Source organism: Microtus ochrogaster, chromosome 1, assembly GCF_000317375.1.
Source record: "Microtus ochrogaster isolate Prairie Vole_2 chromosome 1, MicOch1.0, whole genome shotgun sequence".
Taxonomy (NCBI): domain Eukaryota; kingdom Metazoa; phylum Chordata; class Mammalia; order Rodentia; family Cricetidae; genus Microtus; species Microtus ochrogaster.
The window spans coordinates 78258033-78270581 of NC_022009.1; positions in this window are offsets into that span (position 1 = coordinate 78258033).

Consider the following 12549-nt stretch of genomic DNA (forward strand, 5'->3'; position numbering starts at 1 on the left):
GCGAGGGGTACACCCACACTCTGAGACAATGGGGATGTTCGTTCGGGAATCCACCAAGGCCAGCTGGCCTGAATCTGAAAAAGCATGGGATAGAAGATGTATTTTTAATAACTTTTGTTTCTTTTAGTATTTCTTTAATGGCTCTTCTATATTTCTTAAGTCAGGGTATATACAAGGTAACTGACAGCAAATATTTTGTTTGAGTTAGTTAGATTCAGCAGTGAGACAAGGATAGACCATAATATCTCCCATCTGAAAACTGTGTGAATAGACCTAGCAACTCTTGAGGCTGAATGCTGGGCTTGCTGGCTTGTTTTTGTTTTACTCAAGAATTCTATTGATAATTCTTAGTTCAGATGCCATTACATGTTCAAGTGCAGTGCACAACGCTTGTCTGCACTCTATCCACTACCATACAGTTTGTGAGCTTCGGGCAAGGGGCTAGAGGTTGAAACATACAGAGACTCACAGACAGAGAGATAGAGACATGGACCTCTAGTCACTGGTAAGAAGCCCTTTATTCAATAGCACCATGGAGGCTTATATACCCAACAGTGAAGTGGGCCAACAGGTGAAAACCTTATCCTCTGATCCTCAAGGCCAAGGCAACATGTGCTCCTGAAGCAGAGCTGGTAAACAACTTTGATACAGCCTTTAGTAACTCAAATCAGAAGGAAAGTAAAGATCTCCAGCAGGGAAGAGCAGCTGGAAGCCAGGACTCCAAATGGTCCCAACATCCAAGTGTTTAACAAATAACATATCTGAAAAGTCTGTCATTTCCTAGTATCAACTTGAAAAAGCAGCTGACCAAAACACCCTTCCGTGAGAAATAACAGGGAGAGAAAGCATCTTTAAGTTCTTTCCGTGATCCATCTTTGATGTTTATCTAAGAATCAATGTTCTGATTTCATGCCTAGATTTTGTCAATTCCCTTTTTCTCTAACTGGAGTTTGAGAGGCACAGTAAAATACACTTGTTACAAAACAGAAAACTACTTACTTTAATTCCTTTTTAATTCTTGAGATTTTCTTAGTAAGTTTCCATTCACTAAATTTAACCCTTCTTTGGACTAAATGTGTGATTCCCCAAGTTTCTAGATTGCTATTCATTGCCAATTAAACAGTTAAATAGCTAGTGTTAACACAGCAGAGGATTAGAAAAATAAACAATGAGCTGTACTTGGCAAGACAACAGAAGAGCTAATAACACTCCAGTCTCTCAAGATGAGTTATTGTCATTTATGTGGAGATTGATGATTCTCATGAGACACTAATTCAGGTTTTGGTGGAAGTTCAGAGAAAGGAGGTACTGGAAATGCTCCAGGGGAATTGCCAGGCTTTTCTCCTTCGTTGTCAAAGACGTTAGGTTAGCATATGAAATCAGCTACCTGAGCAAGTAGTCGAAGGAATTTTGTAGGTATGGCCATTGTGATTGGACAGCCATTTGACTTAAAGCCATTTGACTCGCTGTTTGTAAAACTGGCATCCTTGCTGTGCCTATGGCCCATACTAACAGCACCAGCCACATTTAGAAGTTTTAAAAACTGAAATCCTAGTTACATAATGTGAAGTTTGCTGACTAAGATCAGCAGTAAGTTAAAAATTATGCATAGACATCCAGTTGCAAACAAAATTTATTGACTATTTGCCTAATGAGCGCACATGCAGTGAGAGAGGCAGAGAGAAACTTCCTACTATCTTCTAGTTCCGAGAAAGCTTTGTCATAGTCCTATAAGTCAGTAGGTGAAGTTCCCTTGTGTCCATTAGATGCATTGATCATACTTTTCCTGGTAAGTGTTGTTTGATTAAAATAATGTTTTTTTTTCCCAATTTTCCTTTCATTGGTAGTAGGTTATTTTCTCATACAATATATCCGAATTATAGTTTCTCCTCCCTTTACTCCTCCCAATCCTCCCTCCATCTTCTTTCCTCTCTGAATCCATTCCTTTCCTGTCTCTTAATAATGGAAAAGAAAAAAAAAACATGAGGAAAAAGAATAGAATAAAAATATTAAAATAAAAATAATTTTTGTCAATGATGAGACAATAAAATATATATACAAGTCAAAAAAGAACAAACTTCTAAAAGATAACAACCAAACATGACAAAAATATAATAAAGTAAAGCAAAAACTATCACACTGAAGTTGGATAAGACATCCCAACAGAAGGAAAAGATCCAAAGAGAAGGAACAAGAATCAGAGACCCACTCATTCTTACACTTAGGAGTTTCATAAATACTAAGTTGAAAGCTATAATATATACAAAGAGGAACTGGTGCAGATCTGTATTGGCCCGGTGCTTAATTTTCCAGTCTCTGTGAGTTCATATGTGCTTTGCTTACTTGATTCAGAAGGCCTTGTTTTCCTGGTATTGTCCATTCCCCTCTGGTTCTTGCACTCTTTTCACCTCCTCTTTCCTGCTATACCCTGAGTTCTGAGGCAAGATATTTGATGGAGACATTCCATTTAGACTCACTGTACATAACGTCTGGCTGTGAGTCTCTGCATATGTTCCCATCTGCTGCTTGAGTAAGCTTCTTTGATGATGATTGGATAAAAACCTGATATATGAATACAGCAGAGTATCATTAGTAATCATTTTATTGTTTGTTTTTTAAAGACCAATAGTGTTTTGTTTTAGCCTCTGTCTTTGGGCAATCTCAACTCTGGTTCTTGGTTACTCAAGGAGTTTTTGGTATGGATTCTTTCCCATGGAGTTGGGACAGACACTGGTTGGATTTTCCCACACGTTCTTATCACCATTGCCTGGCATATCTTGTGAGCACGACAGACTGTACACCAAAGACTTTGTAAATGGGTTGGTATTTACATTTATTTCTCTTTTGGTAGCCTACAGAGTAACTTCCTGCACCAAAGACACTACATTGTAGGGATGGAGGCTCCATGTAGATACCAGCTAGGCTTCTCCATGTTCTATGAGTTGTGTGAGTGTTGCTTTCTGCAATGGTACACTGTTGTCAGTTTGCCAAGGGCAACACATTGTCTTAGCAACAGCCGCGTTTGTACATTTTCTTGTGATCCCCTTGGTCAACAACTCGATTGAGTGCATGCAGTCCCACGACTGGAAGCCTTGTTCGGGAATAAGAGGTGAACAGTTGTGACTCCTTATTTCCCCATTATTAGGAGACTACACTATGATCACTTTCATATAGTTTAGGAAGTTTTCACTGAGCTAGGTTTTCATATAATCCCATACACAAATGTCTCTCAATCCCAAATGTCTCTCTCTGAATTATCTTCCTCTAGCCTAATTCCTGTCCCTCCCCACCTGATCATCCTTCCCATTCCTATCCACACCTGATCCTAGTCCACCTGAAAAATCTATTCTATTTCTCCATCCCAAGGAGATTGTGTTCATTTTATACATTTTCTCTTTCCCAACCCTCTCTGGGTCTATGGATTATAGCTTAGGTATCATCTAGTTAATGGCAATATCTACATATTAGAAAATACTATGTTTATCTTTCTGGGTCTGTGTTGCCCCATCCAGAATGATTATTTTGTAGTTCTATCCATTTTCTTGTTAATATCCTGATACGTTTTTAAAGGCCTAGTGATATTCTTTACATGAATTTTCTTAATCCTTATATTTAGGAACATTCAGGTTGTATCCTGTTTCTGGATATTATGAGTAAAGCAGAAATGAACATGGCTAAGCAACTGTTTTTATGGTAGGGCAGAGTATCCTTTGGGTATATGTCCAAGAGCAGTATAGCTGAAGCTTGAGGTAGATTGAATCCTGTCTTTCTGGGGAACTGTCACACTAGTTTCCATAGTGGTTGTATAAGTCTGCACTTCCACCAACAATGCAGTAGTTTTCCCCTTGTTCCACATCCCCACCAGAATGAGCAGTCACTAGTGCTATTGATCTTAGCCATTATGACAGCTGAAAGAATCTTAAAGTAGTTTGAATTTGCATTTCCCTGATGGCTAAACATTGTGAACATTTTTAAAGTGTTTCTCAGTCACTTGAGTTTCCTCTATTGAAAATATTCTGTGTTTAGATCTGTGCCCCATTTTTTAAATTCAATTATTTGGGTTTTTTTAAAAAAATCTAGTTTCTTGAGTTCTTTATATATTTTGATTAATACTCTACAGAATGTAAGGTTGGTAAAAATCTTCCATTCTGCAGGCTGCCCTGTGTCCAATTGAGAGTCCTTACAGAGGTTTTTTTTTTCAGTTTTATGAGGTCTCATTTATTAATTATTGATCTTATTGAATATGCTACTGGTCTTCTCTTCAGAAAGTCTTCTGTGCCAGTGTGTTGAAGGCTAGTCCAAACTATTTCATTTATCACATTGAGTGCATCTGGTTTTATATAAAAGTCTTTGATTTATTTAAGTTTGGGTTTTGTACAGGGACAGAAGTATGAATCTTTTTGCATTCATCCACATGCAGATATAGAGTCTGACCAACACCTTTTGTTAAAGATATTGTGTTTTTTTTCCAATGTGTATTTACTTAAGTCTTCCTTATCAAATATCAGGTCTCCATAGATGGGGGGGTTTATTCATGGTCTTCAATTTGATTCCATTGACCAATGTTCTTGGTTTTATGCTAATATTATGTGGCTTTCATCTATCTATCTCTAATACAACTTGAAATCAGGAATGGTGATACTTCTAGCAGTTCTTTGTTGTTCAGGATTGCTTTAGTTATTCTGGTTTTTTAAAATTTTTCTATATAAAGTTGTGACTTATTCCTTCAAGGTCTGTGAAAAACATGTTGGAATGAAGATTGCATTAAATCTGTAGATTGTTTCTGGTAAAATGAACATTTTTACTCTATTAATCCTACAGATCCATGATATTGGAGAGAGATACATTTTCTGATATCATCTTCAACTTCTTTCTTAAAGACTTGATTTCATCATACAAATTTATTACTTGCTTGGTTAGAATTACCTGAATATATTTTGTATTATTACAAACTATTGTGAAGGGTGTTGTTTCCATGACTTCTTTTTCTATCTATTTGTCGTTTATATGTAGGAGTGCTACTACCTTTTGTAAGTTAATTTTGTATCCAACAATTTTTCTGGAAGTGTTAATCATCTAGAACAGTGCTATTCTTAAGCAGGAGAATGATAAAATAAAAGCAGGTATATTTAAGTGACTATTATTTTAACTTTCTTTTGGCAAAAAGAATGCAAAGAAACTGTAAAATCTTTGATTGATTCTATTTCAAAGAAGGTTTTTATCTAAAAGAACAGACTGAAAAAAATGAAACAGGCTGTGTGATAGACAAACTAAAGAAAAAAGACTCAAAATACATGCAAAGTACTTTAAGTTTAAATTATTTGCTATTTTATATCAGCAAGTTATTCCTTTTTTATAATTTCACCGAAGAAAAGTAGTAAAAAAATTTGTATATTTTTAAAATAATGGATTCATACACTAATATAAACTTTAAATATGAGAGTCAAATATTGACATTCCTAAGTGTGCTGGTTAGTTTTCCATCAACTTGACAGAAACTTGGTCATCTGGAAAGATTGAACTTTGAGAAATTGCCTCCATCAAATTGTACTATAGGCTCCTCTAAGGGTATTTTCTTGATTAATGCCTAATCTGGGAAGGCCCAGCCCACTGTGGGTGGGGCCACTCCTCAGCAAGTGGTCCTTGGTTGCAATAAGGAAACAAAGTGAACATTCCCTTTGTTTCAGTTCCTGCTTCCAAAGTTCCCGTTTATGTTCATGCTCTGACTGCCCTTAAAAGGGTGTTGCGATGTGAAAGTGTATCTAGTGTAAGCTAGATAAACCCCAAGCCACATCATTTCACATACAGCTAAGGACAGAAGGTCCATAGTCTAAACACAAACATGCTTTGAGTATGTCATATATTCAGAATGGTTTATCTCTGCTGATTGATATATGTTCATAAATTCATTGACTTGGATATAGGATACCATCATGGTTTCTTTTTCATTGTGCTCCTATAAACTTGTGCTATAATAAAGAGAAATAACCAACAACCAAAGATTTTTTGCCTATTTTATACATTAGAGTCATTATTGTATTTGTATTGGTGACTTCTATCTCAAAATTAATAAATATACTTTTTCTGATTTAAATGTGATTACAATCACACACATGCATCTTGATGTATTTTTTACAATGATTAATTTTCCTTTATTAAATTGGTGACAAATACTGGGTTAGTCTTTTTCATCTAGTTACTAAGGTATAGCATTATAGGTTAGAACTCTGTTTTAATAATTGTGCTATTAAAATATTCTATATTAATTCCTTTCATTATATTTTAGATAGCATTGTAACTATAATTGTTTGAGGTTCTCAACATTCCTCTGATTAAAGTATGTGTTATATGTGATGTGGTGTATTTGTGTGTGTGGGTGTGTTCTATGTGAGTTTTCACTGCAGTGTCTCAGAAACAATCATACAAGTGGATTTAGTGGGAAAAATAGGGAAATTAAAATGGTATACTTTTCCCCAGATTGCTCATCAACTCAGTATCTGCTCACATCAAATAACACATTTGTATCAGTACTAGATGTTTTCAAAAATTTACTCTAAATTTCAAGGTAAAAAGTATAATGTTGATTTATTAGATAACGAAGTTGAATATTTTGTGAAGTTTTTAGCTCTTCATACTTTTTATCCCAACTTTTCATTCACTTTTTAGAAATTAGTTTTGTAGCTTTTATGAATCCCCAAATTCTGCTCAACATTATGTAAAAGAACCACTCTTCATTTTACTCTGTATATTTTGTTAACTAATTAAACTTTTCCTTTATTGGATATTTTAAATTGTATATTCCAAATGACTGCACTTGGAATGTTCAAAACTACATTAAAGCAACACATATCAACACTTTAAATACACTGTGTGTATGTTAACCTTGTACTGTCTGCTTTTAATCACTTCAGCATGTGAAAGGCAAATCTTCAAGCTCTCACAGACATAAAAGAATCATTTGCAATGAACAAAAGAAATGAGACTGTGCTTGCCAGAGTCCTGCGATTTTATGTTTGCTAGTATGTTCTATTTTTAACATATACATTCGGGAACATTTTAAAGAAACATGCGTAAGTAAATATGTTATACCCTAACAAAGCATTGTTTTCAACCTCACAACAGTTTCAATGTACTAGATCTTATCATGGGAGCCTAGAATTTAATTTCTAGGTAGTAGTATCATTATAGAAAACATGTTTTAAGTGTTGATGTTTGGGTATTTTATAAAAAAGAATTAGAACAGAGAAACTTCCAGCAGAAAGAGATGTTAAAGTAGCAAATGCACTAATAAAGTGGAAACCACGCAAGTTGATCTAATCAAGAGAATACTTCTACTCATCTTGCTCCTTTTTTTCAGTTAAATATTTCAACAAAAGCAATGGGTGGAATTTAGTGTGCTCAACTACATACTCTAGTGGATATTTTTTCTTCCCTCTACCCCTCTTTTACCCTGCAATCTCTTGATGTGGTATTCTACTCTGTATGCTGTGAATATGTTTTATTACATTGGTTAATAAAGAACCTGCTTTGACCTATGAGAAGGAAAAACAGACTAGGTGGGAAAACTAAGCTGAACACAGAGGGAAAGAAGGCAGAGTCAGAGAGACACCATGTAGCTGACTAAGAAGAAAGCTGCTGGAACCTTACTGGTAGGCCACAGTCTCATGGTGATACACAGATTCATAGAAATGGGTTATTTTAAGATATAAGATCTAGGTCGGAATACTCCTAAGCTATTGGCCAAAAAGCGTTGCAATTAATATAGTTTCTATGTGGTTATTAGGGTCTGTGCAGCCAGGGAACAAAGAAGCAATCTCTATTTACAATCCCTCCTGTGTTGGGCTCCCCAGTGAGTAAAGATGATCAGGTAAAAGCTTCTTTCACCATTTCAGGCTATACTGTGCAATGGAAAAGAGAATTCTCATAAGCTTCTGAATTCGTGTGGTCTTGTTACCCAAGAATTATAGAAAATGTACATTTACATTGTCTTCTGGGTAAACAGTTGTAAAATATTCAGGGTGAAATACGTCAGTGTTCCTAGTAATGGCTCATATTTGTTGAATGGTTATTATACTTCAAACCATCTGTTAGTGAAAAGAGCCATAATGTTTCATTATGAAACTCGTGTATATATTAGTAAACAGATTCTAATTTTTCAAACAAGATATAAGAACAGTCATATAGTTATGTATGCCATTCTAGTCTCAGGTGTTAATACTGATTGTTGCGCCCCACCTCGTCCAGCAAGGAATGCCGCGACCGCCGGAGCTCTTCTCACTGCAGTTTATTCCAGGACTTTATTCACTTTCTCTCTCTCTCCCCCCTCTCTCTCTCCTCTCTCCTCTCTTCCCTCTCTCTCCGTTGACCTCTCTCCTTTTTCTTTTTCTCTCTCTCTCTCCTCTCTCCTCTCTCCGGGCAAACCTCTTTCAGCCCTTAAGTAGGCATGGGCTGCCAATCCCGGATTGCCAGGTGGGCACTGCCCATAGGCCCACGCATATGCAAGCAGCTGATAATCATTGCGTTATCATAGCATAAGTCAGGTTTTAGCCATCTCAGGAGTTGATTATACATCTCCATCAGGTGTGATTCCATGCAGCTCGCTACAACTGATCTCACTATAGACACTTTCTATCTATGTGATCTTGTGTGATTTATTCGACCCCTTTAAATAGTCTTAATTATGTTGCCAGGGATTATTTCCACCTGTCATCTGAGGGCATAATGGAAATGACACTAGACTAGAAATAAAACTGTGGCTGAGGTTTCTGCTCTCTGCTCTCCTAGACCCATACTCTAGGCCTAGCTTTACTTATCCGGGATAAAAGGACTGAATGAAGTAATTGTAAAGCTTTGTCCATGTAGGACACAAAGTATCTTTGTCTTCAAACTGTATTTTACATTAAGGAGAACACAAGCAATGCTCTTCTATATTTATTATTTGTGTCAGACAGGGTCTCATGCATCTCAGGCTGGCCTGCAACTCACTAATTAACCAAGGATGACATTAAATTCCTGATCCTCTTGACATCATCTTTCAGCTGATTTCAACAAAATCAAAAGATGGCTTTGAGTGTGATGTCTACAATGTAAGTGTACTTATGTGGGATGTAACTGTGCATCATCATTCCAGGCTCACCATCGTTTAAGTTTAGAGTTCTGCAGCAAGACTGTCCTTTTGGAGTTAGATTAATAAAAAGCAATGTTGAAGGTTTTAAAGTTTCAATAACAATTTATTTATCAGAAAGCCCTCTTACACTGGATTTCAAACAATGATAGGAGTCTTTAAGAAAACATGGTCTTCATTGCAGTTTATTTCCCAGGGGCCAAGAAGAATAAACCTCTCCCAAAACTTGCATTTTTGAAAAAGGAGGAGCTGGGCTCTCGTCTGTAGAAAACATCTGTAGGAATCTGTGATTCTTTGCCAGAGGCTTTGGAAACTAGATTAATAATGATAGCGTGTAACCAAAAGATGCTTTGTTTCTCCGTGACACCTTTCTTTAGATCACAGTTCTAATTTATCTATAAACGGGTCTGAGAAGCACAGGCTGTGTCTATACTACCAAACAAAAAGATTCCCAAACGACACAGAAAGCACAATGAGATTTATGGAGCTGGGAGATCCAGTCGTTGATATATCTGTTTATTTCATAGCTAATTTTCTTGAGACTAACAATTACATATACACATTATGATGGCATATACCATTTAAAGCACTTTTTAACTATGTTTCCAAATATCTTTATGAATATCTTTGTTGCAATTAGTGCTGATAGCTTAAGGAATGTAGGCTACTCAGGGTTTACCCACACAAGGAAATAAAAATAAAATGTTAAACCGGGTTTCCTTTTCTACTGTGCATTTGTTTTGCATTGTTGAGCTAGAAAATGCTTTTTGTTCTGGATTCAAGTAGTTTCTCAGACATGGGTGCTGAAAATGAAAATGTCTTTCTCAGTTCTTTATTCATTTGTTTGTTTATCAATGTCTTCTTAAAGGATGAGAGCCTTTATTTTTATGAAGTTTAATTTATTTGAATATTTCTGGCAAAATCTGAAGAAATCTTTGTAACTTAAGATTACTGAGATTTCCTTTTTCCCTTCCTAATGTACTGAAAAGATTTTTTTTTCACAGAAATAAATTGAGCAAGATGTGTGGATTGACTTATAGTAGTGACTTTAATTCATTGATCTGTCTAAGTCCATAATAATAGCCACTTGCTTGGAAACTAAACCAATGTTATCAAATGTAAAATCAACCAGTGTGAAGATACAACTAAATGAATTTGGGAATTGCTGTGTTAGCAATCTGATCCATTCAGTGCATGATTTTACTTTATAGTCAGGTCTTGAGTTCATTCTAAGTGATGTAACTAGTTTTCAGTGCACAGAACTTGCACATCTTCTTTCAATTTTATTCATAAGTACATCATAATGTTATATTGATATAAATGGTATTATATACATAATTTCTAATTATTTACTACTAGTATATTAGAAATGTTAATTTAGTAAATTGATCATATCTCTAAAAATTTTATGTTAATATTTTCTATAGATTCTGTAGGATTTTCTATCATAAATCACTGAAAAATTCTTTCAACCTGATTGCACAGTCTGAAATCTCTAGCACAATGCTGAGAATAAGCAATGAGATTTTTTTCTACTTATCTTTGTTCCTATATTTTCAGAAAATCATTTTGTCTCCAAATCTACCATGGTCTGTCTCCATGTCCATAATGTTGATTTTACTTTTTCACAGGTTCTTTTATGGCGATTACAAATTGCGAGACTCCATATATGCTACCTGTGAGTATTATTTCAAGGCTGGAGAAGTTTATAAATATATATATATGCAAACTTCAGAAGGTTTGTGTTGAATTTTCTAAGAAACTTCTATAGAATTTCCTCGGGAAGTTATGTGACTTTTGCCTTCCCATGCTAATATGTGAGAGCTGTAGTTATTACCTCTGCCATCAATGTGTTACTCAATTCCAAATCAGGTTAGAAAGATGTTTCATTGCTTTCTTTAAGACTCCACAATCAGTTAATTAATTAATGAGTGTCCTTTCACATATTTATTTTTCATAATTTTATAGCCACAGCTAGTAAACAAATAGATAAAGCAAAATACTAACAATATGCAACTATTCTAAAAGAAAACAGTAAAGGGAAATGGAGCAAGTAGCAGAAAAAGAGTAAAAACATAATATTAATATTATCAATAATCTTCTTGCATATAAGTAGATTAATCACTCAGGATATAATCAGGCAAATATCAAGATCCATCCACCACATGAAAATTAAAACTAACGTCTGAAGAGATGGCTTAATGGTGAAGAGTCCTTGATCCTTTTTCAAGGACTGGAATTTGGTTCACAACACCCACGTTGGATGGCTAACATCTGCCTGCAACGTTGGCACCAGGAAGTCTTTTGCCCTCTTATTACTTCCCAGGCACCTGCACTCATGTATTTATTACCCATAAAACATACAAACACAAGTACATGAAATTTTTTTGAATGATATTTTATAAAAGAAACATTCTAAATAAGATAAAAATAGGTTACAAGTGTTTACCATACTGGACAGCTGAGAGTCAACAGCATTACATTTCCTTTTACTCAGTCAGATCCATAAAGACAATAATTTTCATGAGGCTAGTAATGATCTTTTCTTTTGGGGGACATTCAACACAGTCCAAGAAGCATTTTTCATTGTTACTTCAGAAATGTACATGCCTATAACTTATGGAATGATCAAAACTTCCGATTTGACTTACTGTCAACAATTTATCTCTACTGCATCTTGTTTTCCCATGTTGAGGGTTGAAGACTAAAGTGAAGATAGTCAGACCTGGTAACATACTTACAGGCAATTTGTAAAAAGAGCAAAGAATGATGCATGAGACGGTTTGTAGAGAGGGGAAAGAGAATATGGAAATGATGCAATTATAGTATAGTCCCCAAAATAGAAAGAATAATTAAGAATATTTCAACATCATCTCTAACTACAAATTATTATTTCTTCACCACAAGCTAACCAATGCACATCTAAGTGTCACGACTTCATAGATACTGTCTGTGATTCTTGTTTCTTCACTGCAAGCTAACCAATGTACATCTAAGTGTCATATCTTTGGAGACAGCATATATAATTAGTTCTCAGTTATCCCCAAATCCTTTTGAATTACAGCACACGTTTTCTCTATCTTCTCTTTTGGGTTTAGTATACAAAGTCTTATACGAACTATCCCGTGAGTATAAGAGTTATGGGTAACAAATAGAATAAAGTATTTTATTTACCTATATCCATCTTCCTGTCTATCATCTGTAGAAAGTGGGGAGCAGTGGGCAATGGAGAGGAAAGATCTTATTAACTGTGTGCAAACGTGCAAGAGCGGATGGTGAGTTTGTCTCTTTCTGGGAGTTATTCTCCACATTTCATGGCTTAGACTATGCATTTACTTTCCCCCCCTCTCCTGTGGCAACTCCAAATCCCTCCCTCAGCCCTAGGATTCTGAAAATATCTGAGGTAATGCCACACCTCTGTCATA